The sequence below is a fragment of the Miscanthus floridulus genome, chromosome 2 (assembly GCF_019320115.1).
Source record: "Miscanthus floridulus cultivar M001 chromosome 2, ASM1932011v1, whole genome shotgun sequence".
NCBI lineage: Eukaryota > Viridiplantae > Streptophyta > Magnoliopsida > Poales > Poaceae > Miscanthus > Miscanthus floridulus.
The window spans coordinates 173,880,984-173,905,095 of NC_089581.1; the positions used below are offsets into that span (position 1 = coordinate 173,880,984).

Below are 24,112 nucleotides of genomic sequence, written 5' to 3' on the forward strand. Positions count from 1 at the left end.
CGGCCTCCTTTGTGGCTGCGTGCGCGCCCCGCCCGCACCTAGGCCGTTCGCCCCGCGTTAGGCCGCCGCCTGTGCCGCTTGGGCCGGCCTGGTGCCACGATGTGCGCTGGGCCACGCGTCCGTGGGGGCCGGCCGCTCTCGACTGGTGGGCAACCGCTACACCATGGTGGGCCGTGGACATGCCTGCGGGCTACTGGGCCGATTTTGATGGATGCTGGCCCTTTAGTTCTAAAGCGATTGCTAATTTAGTCTCGGGAATAAAATTGTAAAATCAATATAAAATAGTATAGGGATCCAAAAATAGTGAAACATATTTTGTTGAGTCTCTAAAATCATTATCTACCTGTTAGTATATTTTGTTCACATAGTTTGATAATATTCTTGGAAGTTATATAATTAATTTAAGGTACTTAATATTATAAAAAATATAAACTTGTAGGAATTGTGGTGATAAATTAGTGATAGTGTTGGCTGTGAAAATTTTATGATAAATTACTAATATTATTAGCTGCTCACTGTAATTTTGTAGCTCCAGAATAATTAGTTTGCTAGATAGATAGTGATGCCCTAGTTCAAATAATGATTAAATCGATAGAATAAAATAAAGAAACAACTTGGGTTTATATAACTAAAATATTGGTTGAGAAGTAACGCCTTACTCGACAACATAGATACGTAGACCAGCGTTAGAGCTATCTCGTTAGCTTGTGAGGCGTGATCGGATTTCTAAGCATTTCGGCTATCGTTGGTTATTTATATCTATGCATTTGCATCAATGCATATCATATAGGTACGATGATGGATCAACGGATCGATTGAAGGACGATTGTGGATCCGAAGATGGTGTAATGGTATTCTCTTCAGGAGATGATGCAATGGGCTTTCTATTCAGATGATTATAAATGATCTAAAGATGCAAATACTAACTTTTGGTTATATTTTACCCAGACAAGCCCTGGTGCATAACCCCTATTTTTCTGCACTTTAAAATATATTTGTGCATTAAGTTTAAGGAGTTGATTGAAACCCACTTGCATATATATCTTTATCCTATGAGTCTTATTAGTATGACAGGATCGTGTAGATTGCTATGCTACAGGAGTCTAGTAGAAGTCGAGTGATTGTCTGTCACTCGCGAGAGATAGGAAATATATTACTGTATTATTATCACTTGAAAAATATAAATGGTGAAAAGGAAAAATGTGATCGGACAGGGATATGGTTTGGGTATTGGTGGGTGTAAGAGGTTGTGTCGTCACGGTCGCGGGACATAGCTTGGTTTTACTGCTTTCCTTGTCCATGTCGGTTAAGGACCGACCGTTGCATAAGACGCTAGACAAGTCACAGACTTATTATCCTGAGCACATACTTGGGTATGGGCGCTTGAAAGACTTGTTACTCTCTTGTCATGGGTTTCGGCTCTTTACGGACCGACTATCTTGGTGGTTTTTGGGTTAGGAGGTCCTTGCACCGCACTGAGTCTGGGACTCAGGGGCGGGGGCTTGGAGTCCCAGTTTGGATGGGAACCTAGACCCCGTAACAGGAGGGTAGTGGGTTGGTCCTGCTTGTGCCCAGGGTACAAGCAGGGCATGTGTTTTTGGGGTACCTAGCTGGGGGCATTGATTCACGAATCACCAGCGTTCTGGTATGACTTGTCTTAACTCTAGCACCATAGTAAGAACTTGAAGATGAAAGATGGAAAAAGAAAATCTGATTGCTTACCACCTGCTTGAAAGTAGTACAGGTGCTTATATAGAATGGTTAGTTAACGAACTAATGCACTGCTAATAAAAATCGAATATAAGGACACACATTTCGTAATGCTTCCTGTAGATGCAATAAAACCACAAGCCAGATAGCCTTGCAAATCTTTGGAGTCTTTTCTTTCCTCTTGTTGGGTAAGTCTTGCTGAGTATAATTGAGTACACAGGGTTTTATTCTCCCTGTTGCAGGTGACAGGTGGAGGCTAGAGCTGGCCTTTGTGTGTGGATTCCTCCTGGTGGGCTTAGAGAGGATTTCCTATACGCCGTGATCATAGTTTTTGTTTATAACTCTCACCAAATATTTTTATAAATAGAAGTTTTTATAATATGTTGTCATAGTTCATTTATCAATGTTTTATCATGCCATGAATAGATATTTATTTCTGCTATAATCCTGATCACATGTTTATATTCCGCTGTTAATTTAAATTATTCATAACTCTGATAACATATTCATATTCTGCTATTATAAATAATAAATGTTATACTCTGATGTTACATGTAAAGTGATATAAGAAATGGTTAAGAATGATGTAAGCTTTATTCTCTCATTTGCGATCTTGATGGAAAAATATGGATTTTCGGGTTCTCCCCTGTGGTGTGCCCAATGGAACTACGTAATTTAGTGTTCTCTCTTAGGTGCTTAGTGTCTAATAGAAGACAAGCACTCCTAGAAGGCATTAGATTAGGCGGTTCTGCCACACCTGAACTCATTGAGATGATACTTAACTCCTCGGTAGGGAGCAAGGAATGATGGTGTGTTTGCATATCCACCATCTATAAGATAGAATTTGCCTGCCGGCACAGTAAATCCCTTGCCAAGAGCAGACCGCAACACTCCTGCATCAGATGCGGGTCCTTCCCAACCAGATGAGATGAAAGTGAACTTCAAATTGAAGTCACAGGCAAACATTACATTCTACGATAGTGCCCTTTCCTATTTCTATATGGACTGGCATTGTCTTATCCAATTGTGATAGGGACGTGCGTACCATCAATAGCCCTGATGCAGTTATGCAGGTAATAAAAATTACTAAAGTTTTGGATTGTATTTAGGAATGGTATTAAAGAAAGTGTACTGTATGTATGAACTAACCTGAAAGAATGGCATAAACCTAGGGTCACATGTAATCTTCACGTGTGTGTGGCTTGGATTCAGAAGTCTGATGAATTTTTGGTTAATGTTGGAATGATATTGAAGACCTCATTTATTTTTCTATGCACTGTCTCACCACTATGTTGAAACTCCTTCTTTAGCCTATCTGTGCTTGCATTATGAGAGAGCATGAATATAAAAAGACCAAGTTGCTCCTCAATCTTCATACCACGCGTGTCACGTAGCAAGTTCTCAGCCCTGAGAAAGTTTGCTATAGTTCTAAATATTTTAGCCTCCATCCTAAATTCTTCCTTGCACCAATTCTTATGTCCTTCGAGGATCTCTTTAACCTTTTTAGCACTAGGAAGAGAAGAGGTATGTTCAGGTGTTTTCTCTTCATCGAGAAAGGGCATTACAGCAGGGAGAAGAACAAAGAATGGCTCCTCATCTTCTTCTTCCTCTTCCAACAAAAAATTCCTAGCAAGCTCCTCCCAAGAAGCCATCTAGTGTTACATATATGAAATTATATTATTACATTTACATATATAAACCAATAGAGAAAACAAGTATTAAAAGTCTAAAGAAGTCAGAAGTGCCTAATCATTTTCTATAACATTCTACGGCAGCACCTAATCATATTTATAGCATTCTACAGTAGCACCTAATCATCCAGGTAGCACCTACAGCAGCACCTACTCATCCAGGCATATATGCATTATCTTTTAGAACAGAAGGACTGATAAGAAAAACTATAGCCAAATTTAGACATAGTTTTGTATCTATATATATGCCTGCCACACAAATCAATGTGATTCACAAATTTAGATATAGTTTTGTATCTATATATATGCCTACCACACAAATCAATCTGATTCTAGAGTACTGATCATCCACTAAACTCAAACAACAGCCCCTTTTTAGAACTGTCCCTACACAAGATGGAAAGAAATTATTGCTTCCTCTAAAAAAAAGGAAAATTATTGCTTCCTTTAAAAAAGGAAATTATTATTAGACAACCAATCAACATTATTTGGGAGAACGAGGACCAATCATTCAAAGTTCAGCCTTAATTTGTTTAGTAAAAGCTCATACTTTTCATAGCTATAATTAAACACTCCAATGATGCTAAAGCAATGCACAAATCAGGTGCATTAACAATTTCCATGCGCAAATCAGGAACTGAAGTCATAGTCAGACCTCGGCAACCTCCACGAAATGTGTAAATTCAATGTTGCTGGATTGTCTAAAGATACCAATCTATTAAATTGCAATTATTATGTACAGTCAGTTGTCAGCTCAAGAGCATCACTTGGCCTCTGCATCATATTACTGAAGCCAGTAGCTACAAGTGCATTCATGAACCAGTAAACTGGATCTACCAGAACCAGTTAGTTCTAGAAACAAGAAATCCAAGAAACAAGACAGCACACTACCAGAACCAGTAAACCTAAGAATCAATAATCTACCGGAACCCTAGATTGATTATATTTGGGCACCTATGAATCAACAATTTAGTGAACCCTAGATCAACTGGATAGAAGCAAGCAAAGTGGTTCAACCATGAAACAAGCACATCACAGATGAGGACAACAATCCGAGTGGGTGCAAACCAGATCGAGACTGCCTTCCTTCTTCAGAGGGAAGACAAATCCGAGAAGAACTGGAGTGGATCTTGGAGCCCAGCTTTCAGCTGCTGCGGCGGTCACGTCTCACCCGCGAGGGGACGAAGCCAATGTGGAGGCGGGGACGACGATGGTTGGGAAGGGGACGGCGGCTGGGATGGTGATGGTGATGGAAGAGGAGGGTCGAGGTGAGGGCGGAGGGGCGGCGGCGGAGGAGAGTCGAGGCGAGTCGCGAGAAAAAGAGGAGAAACGAGTCGAGTCGGCGGGGAATGCCGCCCCATGTGACGAGGCCGGACAAGCTTCCCTGTCAAAATCCGGCTCCTGCAGGGCGGAGATCCCTGATTTGCGTGGTTCCAAACAAGTCGGAGTGCCGGTGCGTGGAAATTTTCCGTGGGGACTTCCTCCACGGGAAACGACCGGGAACCCTCCGGGATCCCGTGCTGCCAAAGTAGGCCTCAGAGGGAAATCTACCTAGTGAACATTTGATCACTCGTAGGGAAGTTATTCCACAGCGGCATATTCGAATCTCTCGGTGTGGGTCCCATGCGTCCGTGTAGTGTGAACTCTTTTGCTTGGCCATTTAGTGTGTGTTTAGTTCGCGAAATAAAATTTTTGGATATCACATCAGATGTTTCGGGGATGTCGGAAGGGGTTTTCGGATACTAATAAAAAAACTAATTACATAGCTCGCCTAGAAACTGCGAGACGAATTTATTAAGCCTAATTAATTCATCATTAGCGCATGCTGGTTACTGTAGCACTTATGGCTAATCATAGCCTAATTAGGCTTAAAACATTCGTCTCGCGATTTCCAACCAAACTGTGCAATTAGTTTTTTTTTCGTCTATATTTAATACTCTATGTATGTGTCGCAAGATTCGATGTGATATTTTGAGATAAAAATTTTTGGAACTAAACATGGCCTCAGCGGAATTGACTTTTGGACCGACCGCCCGAGGTTGGTCTTGGCACTTTGGCAGTGGCCTCTATTGCTTTTGTGTGGTCAAGTCGAGTCCAGACTCCAGACACCTGACCCGGCCGTAGTACCAAACAAACGTGTTGGGCGCGATGCCTATATCCACCAGTCACTAGTGAACCGTACTTGGTACTTAATAACCTATGTATATGCTGCAGGGATTAACTATTTATACTATCTCCTTTTCTTTTCTACTAGGGCATATTATTTTTCTTAAAAGTCTTTACAAAAGCGTGCCTTTATCTATTTCGCTTATACCATATATCCTCAATCGGGACATATATAAATGTAATCAAAGTTGTATAGAGACATTATGAGAAATATAGGCACGCAATTGTCAACGTTGTATATCGAAACATACGACACATTATTTATGTTCCAATACAAAGCGTTGGATCTCTGCCGGAATGTTCACAGTGGAACAAGACACCGACGTCTCAAAGTTGTGTACTTGTAATAATGTCATCTGAATTTGATCGAGGCCCAGCCACTATATATCGCGAGATTAAACTCTACCCATTTCACTTTAAACTATAAGTTATTTTAACTTTTCTAGTTTTTGTTAGGCATCTAAATACACATTACAGTTTGGCATGGAGGAGATGCATGCTTCTTATAGATTCTAATGCTGTAAAGGTCAAAAACACTCCTTGGGCTTGTAATTAGTAATGCGTCATCTAACCAAGGCAGGAGCAAGTACGTTACTGGATGGTGTTAGTCTTTGCATTGCCTAGGGTGTTTGGTTTGATGAACCACTCCATCCTAAATTAGGTAGTGCATCATGAGTCAATTTCTTAATAGCCTGTTTTGTTTGAGGATTTACTCCGTTCGGCATCAGTTGGTTCCGCATGGGGACATCTGCCATTTTTACGAGGAATCAGTTTGCTCCCGGAGATTGCCTTGCGGGAAGACATATACGGCATGTTCGCTGGTTGGTTTTTAGGGTGGCTAGTGCTGGTTTGCTGTGAGAGAAAAATACTGTTGGCTGGCTGAAACCAACAAGCGAACAGGATGATAGGGGATGGCTTGAGACCGATGGAACGCACCTGTGATGCAAACCAAACGTTGCGCTCAAGCTCGGTCTTTGGATTGGATGATTCCGAACTAGTCGATCAGGCAAACCAAACATGTTGAAAATTTGGTGGAATGTATTCCTCATACTCGTACTAGTTATTGGTTTGTGAGGAATGAGGTGATGATGCATCAACCTATGTCACTCAGAAACCAAACAAAAAAAGTGAGTAAAAGTAGATGATGGACTAACTTATTTTTGGAACCAAACACCCTGGTAGTAGCTGATTTGAGGTTAGTCTAAGTTGATTATAAAAATACAATTAATCTATTAATGTTTATTGTGTACCATAAATATTATATATATATATATATATATATATATATATATATATATATATATATATATATAGTTAAAGATAAAATCGTTTGATCGACTTCTTATGAGATGAGAATGATACATATTTTGGGACGGAGGGAGTAAAGTTTAGTGGCTAAATTCTAGTCAATCATGGATCAAACAAGACCTATATGTTAATATACTAGGTTGCATTCCTGGGTGCCTTGGTGTGGTTATTATTGCCGTCGGCATCACTGGTGCACAGTTCCACCATCGCTGTGTGTAACCGTGCACCAGATATTTTCTGGGGCATCGATCGTTCAGCAAACCATGCGAACTGTGCAGCAGATGCTATCGCGGATTGCCACACTCCATTCGTCGCGTTCGCGATACAGTGTCTTCCACCATCCCTAGTGCAGGATCTGTTACACGAGCGAGACGACGACCTCTAATTAAGCAGCGAGAGATGGACAGTGTCATAGTGGACTTACCGGGGCCATATATAGCTCATAACCTCTGCAGCGAAGATATTTTGTTTCAAGACGTGGATGGAATATGATTTCGTGAGGCGTAGAATCCTTTGAGAGGCTTCATGGCGCGATGTTTACATCTAATCGGTTTACAACCGTGTATTGCATAGCCTTGTATCTCTTGTATAACACATTATTATGGTCATGTCTACCACGAGGTTGAGCCTGTAATTTTCTCATCAAATGTCTGTGTTTCTTCCTTGCTCCATATCTAAACATTGAGTTCTCCTAAACATTTGGTCTCTGTCCAGATTATGGGCTTCAATCCGTAGAATTCGAAACATTATCACATTATTACATCTTTTCATACATATTCATACTGTGTGTTTCTAGAATCCATCCATAATAACCGATCGGCAGGGCAGTGTCATCACAGTCACAGCAGTGTTTCCTCACCGGCTGGCGGCGGCGTCAGCGAGAAAGGACAAGGCCACACAAGGGAGCCATATGCCGCCGTGCATGACGTGAGCGACAGCCGACACAAGACACATGGGTGGGTGGTCAGCTGAGCCCCTATCCATATAGGGCCATGTTTAGTTAATAAAAAATCCAAACTTTCACGCTATGTAAAAAGAAGATTCCCTATCACATCAAACTTGCGGTACATACATAGAATACTAAATGTTGATAAAATCAAAAACTAATCGTACAGTTTAGTTGTACTTTACGAGATGAACATTTTAAGTCTAATTAGTCAACGATGGGACAATTATTACCAAATAAAAACAAAATGATACAGTGTTGCTACAGTGCGACCAAAATCGGCCGGCGCCGAATCCGGCCTCAACTAAACGCGGCCTAGGAGTACTGTAAGCAAGTTCCAAAATATCGATATAGGTGCAGCGGCCCTGATGTACGGCCCTTGAATTTATCGACCTAGCTTGTCGTCTGCTCGCTCAGTTCAAAAAATAGAGGTAGTTATGAGATATGTGTATGTTAAACTTTTTTATTTTAACTAGTTTTATAAAAAATATATATAACATTTATATTTCTAAATAAGTTTATTATGAAAGTATATTTAACGATCTATCTACTGATATTAATTATGTAATATAACTATTAATATTCTTTTACACATAAGTGGTTAAAGTTGAAAAATACGAATTTCTCGAGAATTGAGAATAACTTTTATTTTGAGACGAATGGAGTACGTATAATATTAATATTTTTCTCTCGACAAATCTTTAGCCAGATCCATCTCGATTTGATGATCCGGCATCCGGCGTCACAGTATCCGAGTCTGCAGTTCTGCACCGTGCAGCTCCGCGTGTCCGCGGAAAGAGGCGCGCGGCGCCTCTCCGCTCTGGCCACGCAGATGTGTTCAGTATTCCCTTGGTACTAAAAAAAAAATAAAATCATTTTATACAGTGACACTATCTCCGAAGCATAATTTTATCTATTTATTTTTATAAAGATATTTATTAAAAAATAATATATGTAAATTTTTGTGAAAATATTTTTTAAGATAAATTTATATATATGGTTTTTATATTTTCAAACTCAATAACATAAAAATTATTCATGATTTATATTGTCAATGTTGGACCTAAATCTTGTGCAAAATGACTATATTTTTTTAAGTATGGAGGAAGTACTCCGTACGTACTTGGCTCTGTGCCCTGCTGTGCGGATCTGGAATATGTAACATGGTTGATTCCAGCGGTGCTGGCTGTGCCCAGTCTGGCCGTGTGCTCCGTATCTCCAACACCATGAGAAAGAGAGAGAGAGAGTATCGCTGCAATGGTCTGTACGACCGTATCTGTAAGATCGACCGTCACGTGATTCTCGCTCACTTCATCTTTGCGTCGTTTGTTTCTTTATTTACTGGAGTATAATTACTATAAAAAAAATGCAGCTACCTCGACTGTCTTTTGTTAGCTGATGCCTGATGAGGGTAAGATAGATCGGGATCGTACTTGTTGTCTGGCTCAGGACCATACATAGGAGTATTATTAGGGCGCGTTTAGATGCAAAAATATTTGGGTTTTGGTGTTGCACTTTCGTTTGTATTTGGTAATTAGTGTCTAATTATGGACTAATTAGGTTTGAAAGTTTCGTCTCGCGATTTCTCACCCAACTGTGCAATTAGTTTTTTTTCGTCTACATTTATTACTCCATATATGTGCCGCAAGATTCGATATAATGGATACTGCGCAAAAAAAATTTGGGAACTAAACAGACCCTTAGCATACAACAAGAGCATTAATTCCTGAGCTAGATCAGGACCACACTAGCTCGCTCCACAGTCACGGCTGAACTCAGAAGGACAGAAGTCCAAATTACTCCCACTAAAGTAAGGCCATTTATCTAGATGACTCCTTAGACTATTTTTTTATTCAACTGATCCTCCGATTGTTTGATTTTATCCAATTTACCCCATAATTAGATTTGTCATTTCTGTTCCTATACGTATCAGTTGAGTTTTAACTTAAAAATTCATGAGTTGACAGGGGACGTCATAAATCATGCTAAGAAATACATTATGATTCTTCATCGTTATTTCGATAATAAGAAATTAACCCTAGATATGTAGATTTCTATAAAAATATGGGAAGAACCATATTGTATCTTTTTAACATAACTTTATGGTGTTTGCTATCACTTAAATCTCCAACTTGTACTTGGAGAAATAAAAAAACATAAATTTTAATAAGAAGCAGATTGAATCAACTAAAACAATTGGGAATAATTTGTACTTACCTCTTTAAGATTCTATCTTGATAGTTTTTCTCCAAAGCGATATCTAACTATTACTAATTATAGACCCCAACAGAAGATTCATGCTAATACTCACAAAACAGAAAAAGATAAATCTTAGAAATTCTCATAAAAATAAAAAAAAATTTGGCATAAAGTTAGTAGTTCTAATCACAAGTGATAACAATAGCTCTAAGACCTATTATGTTTTCTAAGAAATTACATCTGCATCTGACAGTATGAAAAAACATAAAGTAGCCCTATAAATATATCCACATCTACATTTACGAAGCATAATATAAAATAACCTAAATTTACATCTAGATTAACCACTATGCCATTACTACAGGAGTGGCGTGCGCCCGGGGGAATTTGGGTGTTCTGCGGGGATCAGGAGGACGGAAATTTGGGTGGGGATTTCTACGGGAGTGGCGTGCGCTCGGGGGAAGGAGAAGGAGAACGATGTTCTGACCTTTGTTTTCTCGAAAAAAGGGAAAACAATGTGGGGCTAGGAATTGAACCGGGGCCGCGGAGTGTTTGAATCGTGGTTGCGGGGCGCGGACGTGAGGGCTTGGGCGTGGGGGTGAGAAGGCTGGCATCACACATCAAAGATCGGCCGTTGGATGAGCTTTTGCATCTTATCTTTTACATATGAATCCTGCCTCCAAAAGCTGGCCAGCCAGCGTGCCACGTCAGGTGCTTTTCGAGGCCGTTCAATCGAGCGCGCGGACGACCCAGATCCAGCGAGTCGCCGTCTTTTTTTGAAAAACTCCTTATATTTTCCGGAAATCAACCCGCACTCCAGAGATCCTCTCAGTATATTTTGCAAAAAAAACCTCAAATTATTTCGAAATCAACCCGCGGTCCAGATCGGATGGGCTTCGGGTTTTTTTGCAAAAAAGACCTTCTCTTTATCGAAAATCAACCCGCGCTCCACAGACCCTCTCAACAATTTTTGTGAAAACCTCCTCAGATTTTTCTTAAATCAACATGCAAGCCACCTTTGATTATATCTCTTTTTTAAAAAAAATAAATTAGCTGAAACTTTAAAATTTCATAGTAAATCATAGAAAAATTGTAAATTAGAAAATCAAGTTGATCTAAAATCCTAACAAGTAGAACTATGCAGTGCATCTATAATATCACATGTTTTAGTAAGAATTTTTTAATATAAATTTTTACCTATGCTTTTTAAGGGTAAATAAAATTATACCTTCATGATGATAAAGTCTTGAAAATACATAAATAACATAAAATGAACAAAAAAATTGCTGAATTTCTCATCAGTATACCTATATTCTTATTGCCACTGGCCTAATCGAAAGGGAAGGCGCGGCAAAGCCGCGCCCGCGTTTCTAGTTAGCCCTTGATTTTAATAGCGATGAATTTCTGTGTGTATTTTTCTGGGTGCACAATGGTTGAAGGCTCTCAGCGAGAGATGTTTTCGTGGATAGACCTAGGATAATTTTGATTGGTCCATTATAGTAGAAGATATACTCGTTGTTAGATTGCATTCCTATGTGCCTTGGTGGTTATTATTGCTGCCGATATCACCTGATGCAGTTCCACCATCGCCTGTGTGTAACTGTGCATCAGATATTTTCTGGGGCGCCGATCGTTCAGCAATCGATGCGAACTGTGTGCAGCAGATGCTATTGCGGAATGTTGCCATTGCCACACTCCATTCGTCGCGTTCGCGAAAGAGACCGTACACACGAACGAGACCACAACCTCTAGTTGAGCAGCGAGAGAGAGGGACAGTGTCATAGTGGACCTACCGGCCGGGGGAGCAAACGGAGAAGCATCGGACGACGACTGTGCGCTAGTGTGGGCACTGCATGCGGCCGAAAACTGCTGCTGCTTCTTTTTGCCTGTCGCTTCTTCTTGGTGTGTGTATGTATTATGGGAGAGGCGGCTAGAATGACACCAAATTAGCGGGACGAATTTATTAATTCTAATTTGGTCATAATTAGTCTATATGGTGTTATAGTAAACATTAAGGGCTAATTAAGTTTAATAAATTTATTTCGCCAATTAGTCACGGCTTATGCAATTAGTTTTAAAATTAGTTTACGTTTAGTTCTTCTTATTAGCATCCAAATGTATTGCTAATTTTAGCCGCGGGTATCAAACAGGCCCTAGGTCATTCACAGACGCATTCCCCGGCATGCTGAATTTATTTGTTTTTTTCTTTACTGATAATGATGATACGGTCATGGCGATGATATAGGGTGTGGTTGATGGGGATCCAGATTCCAAGAAAACATTTCAAATTCAGATTCTCTGGAGAAATGATTCTCAGCCGTTTGTCTGTCTGTCTAAATACAGATTCTATAAGGAGCGGAACCGTATGAAACCATTCCCGTTTCGAGCCCCAACAAAAGAAACATGAAGTGCTTCTTTTCAACAAACCGTATGGAAACGATTCGGGCGTGACCCAGCCAAACGGAGCCATAAGCCCAGCTCATAACCTCTGCAGCGAAGATATTTTGTTTCAAGACATGGATGGAAAATGATTTTGTGAAGCGTAGAATCCTTTGAGGGCTCCGCCCGCGATGTTTATATCCAATCAGTCTACAATTGTGCATTGCATAGCCTTGTATCTCTTGTATAACACATTATTATGGTCATGTTTAGATGTCGTAGTATTAATATAAATCATATAGGCAAGTGAGTTCAGAAAATGTCTACCACGAGGTTCATCAAATGTCTGTGTTTCTTCACTGCTCCATGTCTAAACATTTGGTCTCTGTCCAGATTATGGGCTTCAATCCAGAATTCGAAACATTATCACATTACATCTTTTCGTTTCACCGAAATTCCATATGCTTCGAATAGCAGCGAACAGATGTTAAAAGAAAAAGAAAAAGAAAAAGAAGAAGCATCGAACAGTGTACTACTGTAACCTAATGATTCGGTACGATCGACCGTCACGTGATACTAGCTCACTTCATAGTATAATTACTATCGTAAAAAATGCAGCTACTTCGACTGTCTTTTGTTAGCTGATGCCTGATGAGGGTAAGGTAGATCGGGATCGTACTGGTTGTCTGGCTCAGGACCATATATAGGATACAACAAGAGCATTGTTGAGCTAGATCAGGACCATACTAGTTTAATTTTCTAATTTCTAGTTTTTCTAAGTATTTGAGAAGGATAAAAGTCCAAATTTCTCCCACAGAGTAAGGCCATTTATCTAGATGACTCCTTGGACTACTTTTTGTTCAACTTATCCTCCGACTGTTTGATTTTATCCAATTTACCCCATAATTAGATTTGTCACTTGTGTTCATGTACGTATCAGTTGAGTTTTAACTTTAAAAAAGATCATGAGGTGATAGGGGACATCATAAATCATGTTAAGAAATACATTATGATTTTTTTCATCATTATTTTGATAATAAGAAATTAACCCTAGATATGTAGATTTGTATAAAAAAATATGGGAAGAACCATATTGTATCTTTTTAACATAACTTATGGTGTTTGCTATCACTTAAATCTCCAACTTGTACCAGGAGAAATTAAAAAACATATATTTTAATAAATAGTAGATTGAATCAACTAAAAATAATTGGGAGTAATTTGTACTTACTTCTTTTAGAATCTATCTTGATAGTTTTCCTCCAAAGCAATATCTTACTATATATTACTAATTATAGACCCGAATGGAAGAATCCATGTTAATGCTCACAAGACGAGAAAGAAAGAAAGAAAAAAGATAAATCTTAGAAATTCTCATAAAATTAAAAAAGTTTTGGCACAAATTCAGTAGATTCTAATCGCAAGTGATAACAGTAGCTATAAGACCTATTATATATGTTATCTAAGAAATTACATTTACATCTGATAGTATGAAAAATAACATAAAGCACCCCTATAAATATATATATCTAAATTATCCACATGTACCGTTACGAAGCATAATGTAAAATAACCTCCTAAATTTACATCTAGATTAACCACTCTGCCATTATAATGGATAATCTAAGTAATTCCTAGAAATTGCATAGCAATTACCCATTGCTGCCATTATCATAAAAAATAACTAAAATATTCTATCATATCAACAGTTTATTACATTAAATGAAAGATTAAATAATTGTAATTACACCTATATATGTTTTTGGGATTACCCACTTTTATCACTACTATGAATACATAAACAACTAAGTTAAAGTAATCATACATGCTATACTACAGCATAGATTATGTGTACACGCATGCATATGAGCGATAATAAATTTGTATTTTTCTGTTCCAACAATCATGAAAAATGTGCTCCAAACAATTCATGAACATTTTAAATTATATTAAATAATCTATACATGAAAATAATTTAGATGAGTTGTCACGTTACATAAACTTTATACAACACTTTGACCAAACAAACACATGGCGACATATCTATAGTGTTAGCTGATGAGGGTGCTGGTCTGATCTGATGTAGCTCGACAAGCATGGCCAAATAAACCACCTTACCTTTATACAGCATGTTCGCTGGATCGTAAACGATCGTAAATTTTCAGTCAAAATAGTATTTTTCTCTCACACCAAACCAGTCAGCAGTAATAATTCAGAATTGTATCAGCACCAGCCGAACAGGCTGATAGTTTCTTTTTTCTCCTGTCCAACAAACGCTCTTTATTCGTGCAATGGAAGCTGCTCGTAAGGATCTATCTTGATGCTAGTGTTTCTCTTAAAAAGGGCTGGGGGTATCTTATATACAAGTTGCTAAAAGAGGCCAAGCAGGCGACCGAATCAACTCTGGAACTTGGCAACCAATTTCAACCAACTCTGCCTGCACTTCATATATAGAAAGGCACCTTCTTTTTTGACTCAAGAAGGGCACCTTACTCGTTCTCCTCGGGCTGACGACGGGACTGCAACTGCAACTGCAACTGCAACGCGCTAGAAAACTAGATATTGACCATCCGAGCCGAGACTGCCTGCAAGCTGATAAAAATGTCCAAGCTAGTACCATTCGCCTGGCTATTGATATATTTCTAGGACCATCTATACGTAGATCTAGTGGATAAAATATAACTTAGATAAGGACTTAGTGATGCACCTCGCCACATGCAGTGGTGGCCATGGCGCCGCCGCGACGTGGTCACTGATGTCGGAGTAGAAGTAGCATTGTAGTGGGGTGCGGTCCAGTAGCGACCCCGATAAAGCTTTCCGTCGCTCACAACACTCTCCTCTTGATCGGACAAGGGTTAGACTCGGTGGGGAACTGGCGGTAGCAGTGAACCTCGTACCTTGCGCTCCGACCCACACATTTCTCTTTATAGTGTTGCGCGACAGGGACCCATCAGCCAGGAGAACGGCTAGGTGCCCCCGATCAGGGCACGGATAAAGAGCTCAATTGGCTGTTGGGCCAACTTGGTGGAGATCAACCTAATATTCTCCTCCTTAATCTCACCTTATGACTTAAACTTAACTTACTTACTTTATCTTTTTTTTATTCCATCACAGATCAGTGCATAGAGTGTGCCTCATCATCACGATCAATTGCCATTAGATTAAACAGCTATAATACACCTCTGTGTTTTGAAACAGATTCTCAACTAGGCCCTTAGTATCCAGAAATCATAGGCTTTTCCGTAAACCCATGCCGACTATATGTTCTCTGAACACACTAGGTGGTTAGCCTTTAGTAAGCGGATTCATAAGTACTTACTTGGTACTTATATGCTCAATGCTTTCAAAATAATTTTAGATTTTCTTCTTTACAACATATAACTTAATGTCAATGTGTTTGGCAGCACACTTAACCTGTTGTCTTAGGAGTTAACTACTTTAAATGGTTATTGTTGTTGACTACCATTGTTAAATCCAGGTACATATTCTCTTAACCACTTTTGCCTGTTCCTGAGATCTCATAACAAGCTATACTATGGTATGCATCATTAATGACACCATAACTGTTTTATTGGAGCTTTTCCACAATAATACCTCAACTGCAAGTGTTAGCAACTACTGTGGATTTCACTACACATCTCACCAAAACTTAACATTTGTATCCACAACTATTTGAGAGTACTTGTTCTTTCTTACTCAGCATGAGGCCTATGATACTTTGCAAAAATTGCAAGACATTCTTAACTCTATTCCAGTTATCTATATGTGGACAGGACTTCTGTTAAAATATCTCGGATACGTAAGCTACGTTAGGGTAAGTTCTTACTTGTATATTTATTAAGCTTCTAACAACTGAAGCATATATGGAACCATGTTCATTTGATCGATCTCATATCGGTTCCTGGAACATTGAAAGTTCACATATCTATTACCCTTGACTATAGGAGCAGGCGTAGGTTTACTCGCATGTATACTTTATTTCTTTAGAATCTTTTCTAAGTATAATTTTGTGATAGTCCTAATACCCCTTTTCATTTATCTCGGTGAATTTTAATTTCTAGAACCAATGACGTTTCACCAAGATCATTCATATTGAAACTTGAGGACAAGTACTTCTTCTCCAATGACAGTTTAACATCACCACTAGTGAGTAGGATGTCATCTATACATAGGATGTGGAAAGTGAATTTTCCATTCTTGAACTTTGCATAAACGCTATTGTCCTTCTTATTTTCTTTAAAACCTAAATTTTCTTATCGTTTTATCAACTTCAAATACTACTGTCTAGAGATTTGTTTTAACCCATGAATGGATTTTTACAGGAGGCATCCCATACGTTCTTTTTCTTCTACTATAAAACCTTTGGGTTGTGCCATGTAAACGTTTTCATACAAATCCCCATTCGAGAATGCCGTCTTTACATCCATCTAATGTAACTCTAAATCGTAATGTGCCAATAACGCCATTGTGATTCTAAAAGAATTGTTGCATGAGACTAGAAAGAAATCTCTCATTGTAATCTATTCATTCTCTTTGCGTAAAGCCTTTTGCTATAAGTCATGTTTTATATCTTTCTACATTCCCTTTAGAGTCTTATTTTGTCTTGTAGACCCATTTACAGCCTACTATTTTAGCTCCATTAGGAATTTCTACTAAGTCTCAAACATCATTGGTATTCATCGAATTCATTTCAGCTTCCATAGCTTCTTCAAATGAGGTGGGATCACCCTCCATTTGAACTTTCTTCACTAACATAGATTTCATAGTTATCAGAAAAATTGGTTTAATAATTCTTTAAGACCTTCTAGGGTCTCAGCTACTGGCACTTTTATATGGAGCTGTTGTTGCTCTTCAATGCCAAGAGACAATTGATTTTACATGCTCCTGTATCACAAGATCCTTGTTTACATTATTTATCTTCTTCGAAGAGCCAACAACAGGTGTTGTATAAGTCATACAACATCAACAGTATTGAGAAAATTCGTTGTTTAGAATCACTGAAGTGGGCACGTAGTCCCGCTTCTCTTCAAGTCATAGGTCTCTACATACCATGCTCCCATAGATCATCCCATCTTTTATAAAGATAGTGTATCTTCAAATTTTTTATTTGGGTTTAATTTGTTAAAACCTTATATGACGCTTTAAGCACCGCCTTAATATCTTTGATGGTGATTACGCTATCTTCCTCTTGGAACTTTAAAAAATCTAGGAATTTAGCTATTTCTCTGCTTAGGGTATCGTTATTGTGACCGTTGTACTCCTCCGACGCTCACAATCATCTTAATTAATCTTTATCTCACTCTTAATGAAGATCATCTTTCTTAATTGATCTTACTATTCCTCACCCTCGAAATATGGCATGAACCTTACTGCCATAATTTCAAGAACTATTTAGAAAATTTGTGAACAAGGAGGCACTTATAACTTACTTCATTCACATGATGACGTCATGCAAATAAAATTATTTCTTGATCCGTATAGGAGTACACTTTCTTCATTGCACTTCAAGAACTCATCGATGTCTTTTATTAGCAGTACTTTGCAAGTCACGCTTGTATCTTTTTTTCTTATCTTTTGGTTAGTATTGACCATGATGGTGCATTTCTATTATGCCATGGTCAATACTAGCATAACATAAGAGCTACCCAAACTTCTCTCGCTATATGGGATACAATAACATATGAGTCATCATAAAAACTTCTTCCGCCATACAGGATGGACTAGCATAAGTACTATGTCAAACTTCTCCCCATACGGGATAAATTTATATACAAACACGCATGCTTAATCCAACATTGGTCAAATTAGACATGCATGTTACTTATTGCAACTCTTATCATAAAACATTCACTTATACTTTATTTTTAATTAAATCTTCCCGTGGGTTCCAATTTAATTAGAAAATTAGTAAACTAACAACCAAAAAATAGTCCTGAACTGGCTTAACTCAAGCCTTTTCATTCACATAGCCCAGCATCACAGCCCGTTGGCATACTGTCGAGTGATCTCGTCGGTTAAAAATAAAACATACAAGATGCTTATGCATCAATTCTACATTATCGTTGAGCAGAAAATAGAACTAAAACATAAAACTCAGAAATTAACTTGGAAGACATATAGTTACTCTTCAAAATTAAATTCTCCCGTTGGTTCGAATTTAATTAAAAGATAATCAACATCATTGCAACGGAAACTTGATAATAAAATACATTCTATTAGTTCAAGAGCATTTCTTGGTCCTTATCTACTCTCTGAAAAATTGACCACGTTGGTGTAAAATTTATTAGAGATTTAAACCTCAAACTTAAACTCATTATAATATGGGCTTATTGGATACACACCATTGCAATTTTCACGATTTTGAAACACGCCACTACAATTCGCCTAATTGGGCTGGTGCCATTACAATTCTGCTAGAGTTTGAAATACGCCATTGTCTACGCTCCATGCCGTCTTGGACCCACTGTCAGGGCTACAGGAGGCCACCATATTTGCGTATGGACCTTTCTGCCCTCCCGCGAAAGGATAATGTCCCGACGCCGGCTGTTATCTGAAGTGAAGCACTTGGGTATGCCATTCTCTCATTTTGTTTAGTTTATTTATGAATCAACTTCAGTACATGCAATGCACATTTGGCGCATAGTTCCCAGAACATGCAGTGACATGTCAAGTGCACATGCTACATTCTAGAAATAAAGATGGAAACATGTAATGCACATACGGCACATAGTTCCCAGAACATGCATTTTCATCATTCCAGAAATAAAAATGGAAACATTCCATTGGTCCACATCCATAGTTCTCAAACATTGTACTTAACATCCATACAGAGGACACCATTCTAGTTGCATAGTTCCCAAACACATCAGGTCACTTACAAAGCACATGTTGGTTCGCTTGGACTAGCAAAAGCCATAGATAACACTTCAGGTCACTAAGACTAGCAAATGCACAACAAAACACATCATCTAATCCACGCCGAGCCAGCTGTTGAGGCTTCTCACCACTCTTGCTTTAGGAGTAGTTGCAGCCTTCAGAAGCTTCTTCTTTATAGGAGTCTTCTTCTTTGGTGCTTGCTTGGTTGCACTTGTTTTCTGATTTTTCTTGGGTGCTTGCTTGGTTGCACTTGTCTTCTGCTTTTTTTTTGGTGTCTTGCTCGGTCCTTCATCTTCTTGCCTCACCCTATATGAGATGGCTATCATTTAGACATTCCTTGCCCATTTACATTCACAAGCAAATCAGGAATTAGAAATGTACCTTTTAAGTGATGCAAGCGTAGCTGCCTCATCAACACCATCATCATCTTCTGTTGGTTCAGCAAGTTTGCAGGTCTTCTCAAAGTGCCCATAGCCTTTGCACCTTTTGCATCTCACTTTCTTTTTGTTTGCCCTTTCTTCCATACTCCCTCTGATCCTAACCACTCTAGGTCTGCCTGCTGCCCTCTTCTGCAGTGGTGGGTGTAGTTTATATCCTAGCTCCACCTCAGGCTAGTCAGCCCTATCAGGCATGGGTGGAACTATATCTGCATATGCTGCTTTGAACCTAGCCACAGAGTAGTATTCATGCACAAAATCCTTGATTTCCAAGCCTCTGTTGGACAAGATCCAAGCAAGTGCATGTCTACAAGGTTTTCCTGTGACCTGCCATTACCTACAGCCACAACAATGATTGACTAGGTCCACTGTATGCCTTTTGGTGTTGTTCCAATCATCAAGCAAGGTCACCTCAGCAAAATCCTCATCACTTACTACAACTTTGACGACCTTCAAGTGTTTGCTAATTAGGTTCAGTTCCTTGATGACACTAGGCAAAATGCCTTCTCCCAATTCTCTACCAACCTTTCTCCTAAGATACCTCTTCTCCATTATCATCTCCCTGAGCCCATCAACTAACTCATGTATGAGCAGCCCTTTCATGTCCCTCACCTGATTGTTGAAGCTCTCTGACACATTGTTTGTCAGATAATCACATTTGCTATCCTCGGAGAAACCAGCCCTGTACCAGATTCGGTTGTGGTGATCTTGCAAGTACTTGATTGCATCAGGAGCAAATTCATATATCTTCTTCAAGTGCCACTTGAACAGCCCTTCAGTGTAGCTTCTAGCAGCTGGATAGAGATGAGTTGTGAAAACATCTCCTTTGTAATGCTTCATGAAGTTGGAATATAAATGCCTCATGCACTCCCTATACTCAGCCTCAGGAAACACTACACCAACTGCTTTCTCCAAGCCCTTACATGCATCAGTACAAATCACTAGTCCTTTTGGGCTCCCAACAGCCCTTCTCAAATGATGCATAAACCACTTCTAGTTGTCCTCATTTTCACAATAAAAAATAGCATAAGCAATGTAGTATAACCAGTTATGTCCATCAACCCATGTAGCAGATGCTAACTGTCCTGTGTATTTACCATTTAGACTTAATGCATCTACACTAATGAATGGCCTACAGCCAGTTATAAACCCATCCACACATGGTTTGAGAGCTACAAATATCCTCTTAAACCTCATTTTCTTGCCTACTTTCTCCACATCTATCTCTACAATGCTATCTGGACATGTTATATCCATCTGAGCTTTCCAATTAAATAGCAATTCAAATGACTCTTCATATTTACGATGAATATGTTGCAGTGCTAGCTGCACACCTGAATAAAGCTTGCTGTACTTGAGCTTTATCCCATAATCTCCCTCAACCTTCTCCTTGGCTGCCTTCGGACGCTTGCTTGGATTCTTCTTCAACCATTCTTTCAGTCTATCTAACACCCATTCTTGAGAAGGCATTTTGTTTACAACAAGCTTCGTGGTTGGACAATCGTGTTCAAAAGGTAGGGTCTTAATCTGAACAAAAGACAAGCATGAATAAGTAGTATGCACAACCAAACTGAATTTAATTAAAAAAACAAACTGAATTTAATAACAAGGATACAAAATTGTTTATACCTGTATAGTTTTCTGATCATGAATCCTTGAAGCATGAATACGCCAAGGATAGCCAGGGTGCTTACACCTTGCAATATACCTGGTAGGGTCAGTCTTGATGCTAGGAGCAAGCTCAAAACCTTTCTTCACTGCATAGTGCCTCACTGCTTTCCTGAAGGTGATGATGTCAGGAAATAAGGCACCCTTCTCTATTCTTGGGTTCTCAGGATCATGTAAGACCCTTATCTCATCAGGATCTGCATCAGTAACCTCTGCCTCAACGGGAACAATTTGATTGGCAGCATTAGTAGGCATAGATGAATCTGTTTGTGCATTCAAAGATGGTTGTGCAGGTGGAATTGTAATGTACATATGCTCATCATCGACGCCAACATACTCTTCTTCATTATCAAAGATGTCATGCTCTTCTTCGGCAACACATTGGGATTTGTTAGGCATTGTTGGATTAGGCTATGGTTCTGGATCAGTAGGTTCTGGTGGTTCTAGATCAGTAGGTTCTAGTGGTTCTGGACCAGGCTGCATTCCTAGATTAGGAAGGATAAGGTCTAGTAGTAGTTCAGTATAAGTAGAAGGCTTTAGTGATGGATTTATGTCATCTGGAAGCGCACACAGGGGTTGTTCCCACGAAAACATCCTAGGACAAAACAAAGGATAACAAAATAGTCATGGCTGAATTGGAACACTAAAAATAAGGAACGCAAGAACACTATCTTAGATACTAGCGAGAAAAGTAACATTTGTCCAAAGGAAACTAAAAAAATAGCACCATTTTTTATCATTTTTTAATTCATAAAACTCAAAAGTAAACCATGTACCCCGGCAGTGCTCTTCTAAACATCAGCTTATAAGAGAATCAACTTCAGATTTTGGAATCACTATTTTTTTGAACCTGGAATCACTGAATTGACGCAAAGGGAAAGGGAGAATCGCTGCCAAAGCCTGAAGACCATCCCTCGCGTAAAAAATACAGAAGCCAAGCAGCCCCAATTGGTAGATCCGCTCCTTCCCAATCCCCCAACCCGTCAGGCTACTGGACCACAACCAGCAGCCCCTATTCGACAGACACGGAATCAACCAGCCCGCCCGTGCCTGCACCCGCGCTGCCGCTCGCATCACCGGCGCGTGCCCCGCCTCCCCGCTCCCCACCGTGTCTGGCCGCCGCTCGCTTGCACAGACATGGAATCACGCTGTGCCATCCCTCGTTGCTAGCCCGCTCGCCCGTGCTTCCACCCGCGTCGCCATCCTCAGCTAGTATGGGTGCTACTTCGAAACAGCGTACCTGGTGCCGTCCATGGCCGAACAATCGGCGACCTCGGGCGCCGCCGCCGTTGTCGCAACGTGCACCATCGCCGCACTACTGGTCCGCTGCCACAGCCCACTCGACCTTCATGGATTGTGGAGCCCCACTCCTCCTCTGCCGGAGACCAGGTCCGCTGCCACCGCCGCCGCCGCCAACCGCCTCGCAGGGATTGGGTTGGGGAAGGGAGTGAGGAATGCAGAGTTGAGGACGGCAAACAGAAAGACGCGTCGCGCATCGGCGGTCATGACTTATCCTTTTGCGTGGCATGAAGGGCAAAAGTGGCAATACGAAAATACAACAGCTCATGAAAATTGTAATGGCAAAAGTGGCAAAAGTTAGCCGTAGATAGTGGCGTATTTCAAATTCTTGCGAAATTGTAATGGCACTAGCCCAATTAGACGAATTGTAGTGGCGTGATTCAAAATCATGAAAATTGCAATGGTGTGTATCCAATAAGCCCTTATAATATTATCATCATCAACGTTGTTCAGAAAATGATAATACCGTAATCTGACTTAAATAAAATTGAACTACTCCAACTTAAATTAGAGGATAAACATAATCATAATTTACTGAATGAAAATCAACTGCTCTTTAAATTAAATTCTTTCGTTGGTTCGAATTTAATTAGAAGATAATAAACATTAAACTTTGCAGCGGAAAAATAAAAAATTATTTATCTATTTTTTAGAAGCATTTTACTGTACTCATTTACTCTGAAAAAATTATCCTGTTGGTTCAAATTTTGACAAAGATTTAAACTAAAAAAATTGCTTCTGAAAATAATAAAACAAAACTCAGTGTGTACTGTTCACTTGGCCCAGAACGGTGAAACAGTTCGTGGGCCATCTATTACGCGTCCGCGCGCTCGCGGCCCAGTGGCGGCAAAACCAGCCCGCAGCGGCCGCTCGCGCCGCTCTCCCCCACGCCCAGGCCGCAACCTAGGCCTGTGCCGGGAATTCCCATTCCCACCAGGGCCACTTTCGGTCCAAGCTCTGTCGGCCATCGGATGTTATCGGACGGTTCGCCACGTGTTTCGTCGGATCAAAATCACGCCGCGGCCGCTTGCGCCCTAACCCTAACTTCATTTGCGTTCTCTCCCGTCTCCTCTCCTCTCCTCACCGCAGTGAAAAGAAAAGGGACAGCAGAGTGGCGCCGCCATCGGTCCCCTCAACGGTGAGCACGCTCGCCTAAGGCTGAGCACGCCGCCGTCGAGCGGTCTAGGCGACGGTGCCCTTGACCTCACGCGGCTCCATTCCCCGAACCCTAACTACATTTCTTTTCTTCCCTTTCTCCCTCAATGCCACCCACTATAGTTGTCGCAGCCACTCGCACCTAGGAAAACTCTGACGGTGCGGAAGGTGACGGCGCCGCCGTGGTACCCCTCGCTAGCCCACGCGTGCGTCCGGAGCTACGCACAGCGTCGTCGAGCGGCTCCGCAGTGCTGCCCTATGGCCTGAGGCGGAAAATG

The 24,112-nt window shown here is 40.1% G+C and overlaps 1 pseudogene; it reads right to left on the bottom strand.

Annotated features, from left to right (window-relative positions):
- Positions 1-19,367: 19,367 nt before the first annotated feature.
- LOC136540726 (uncharacterized) lies at positions 19,368-21,182 on the bottom strand (annotated as a pseudogene).
- Between the last annotated feature and the right edge of the window lie 2,930 nt (positions 21,183-24,112).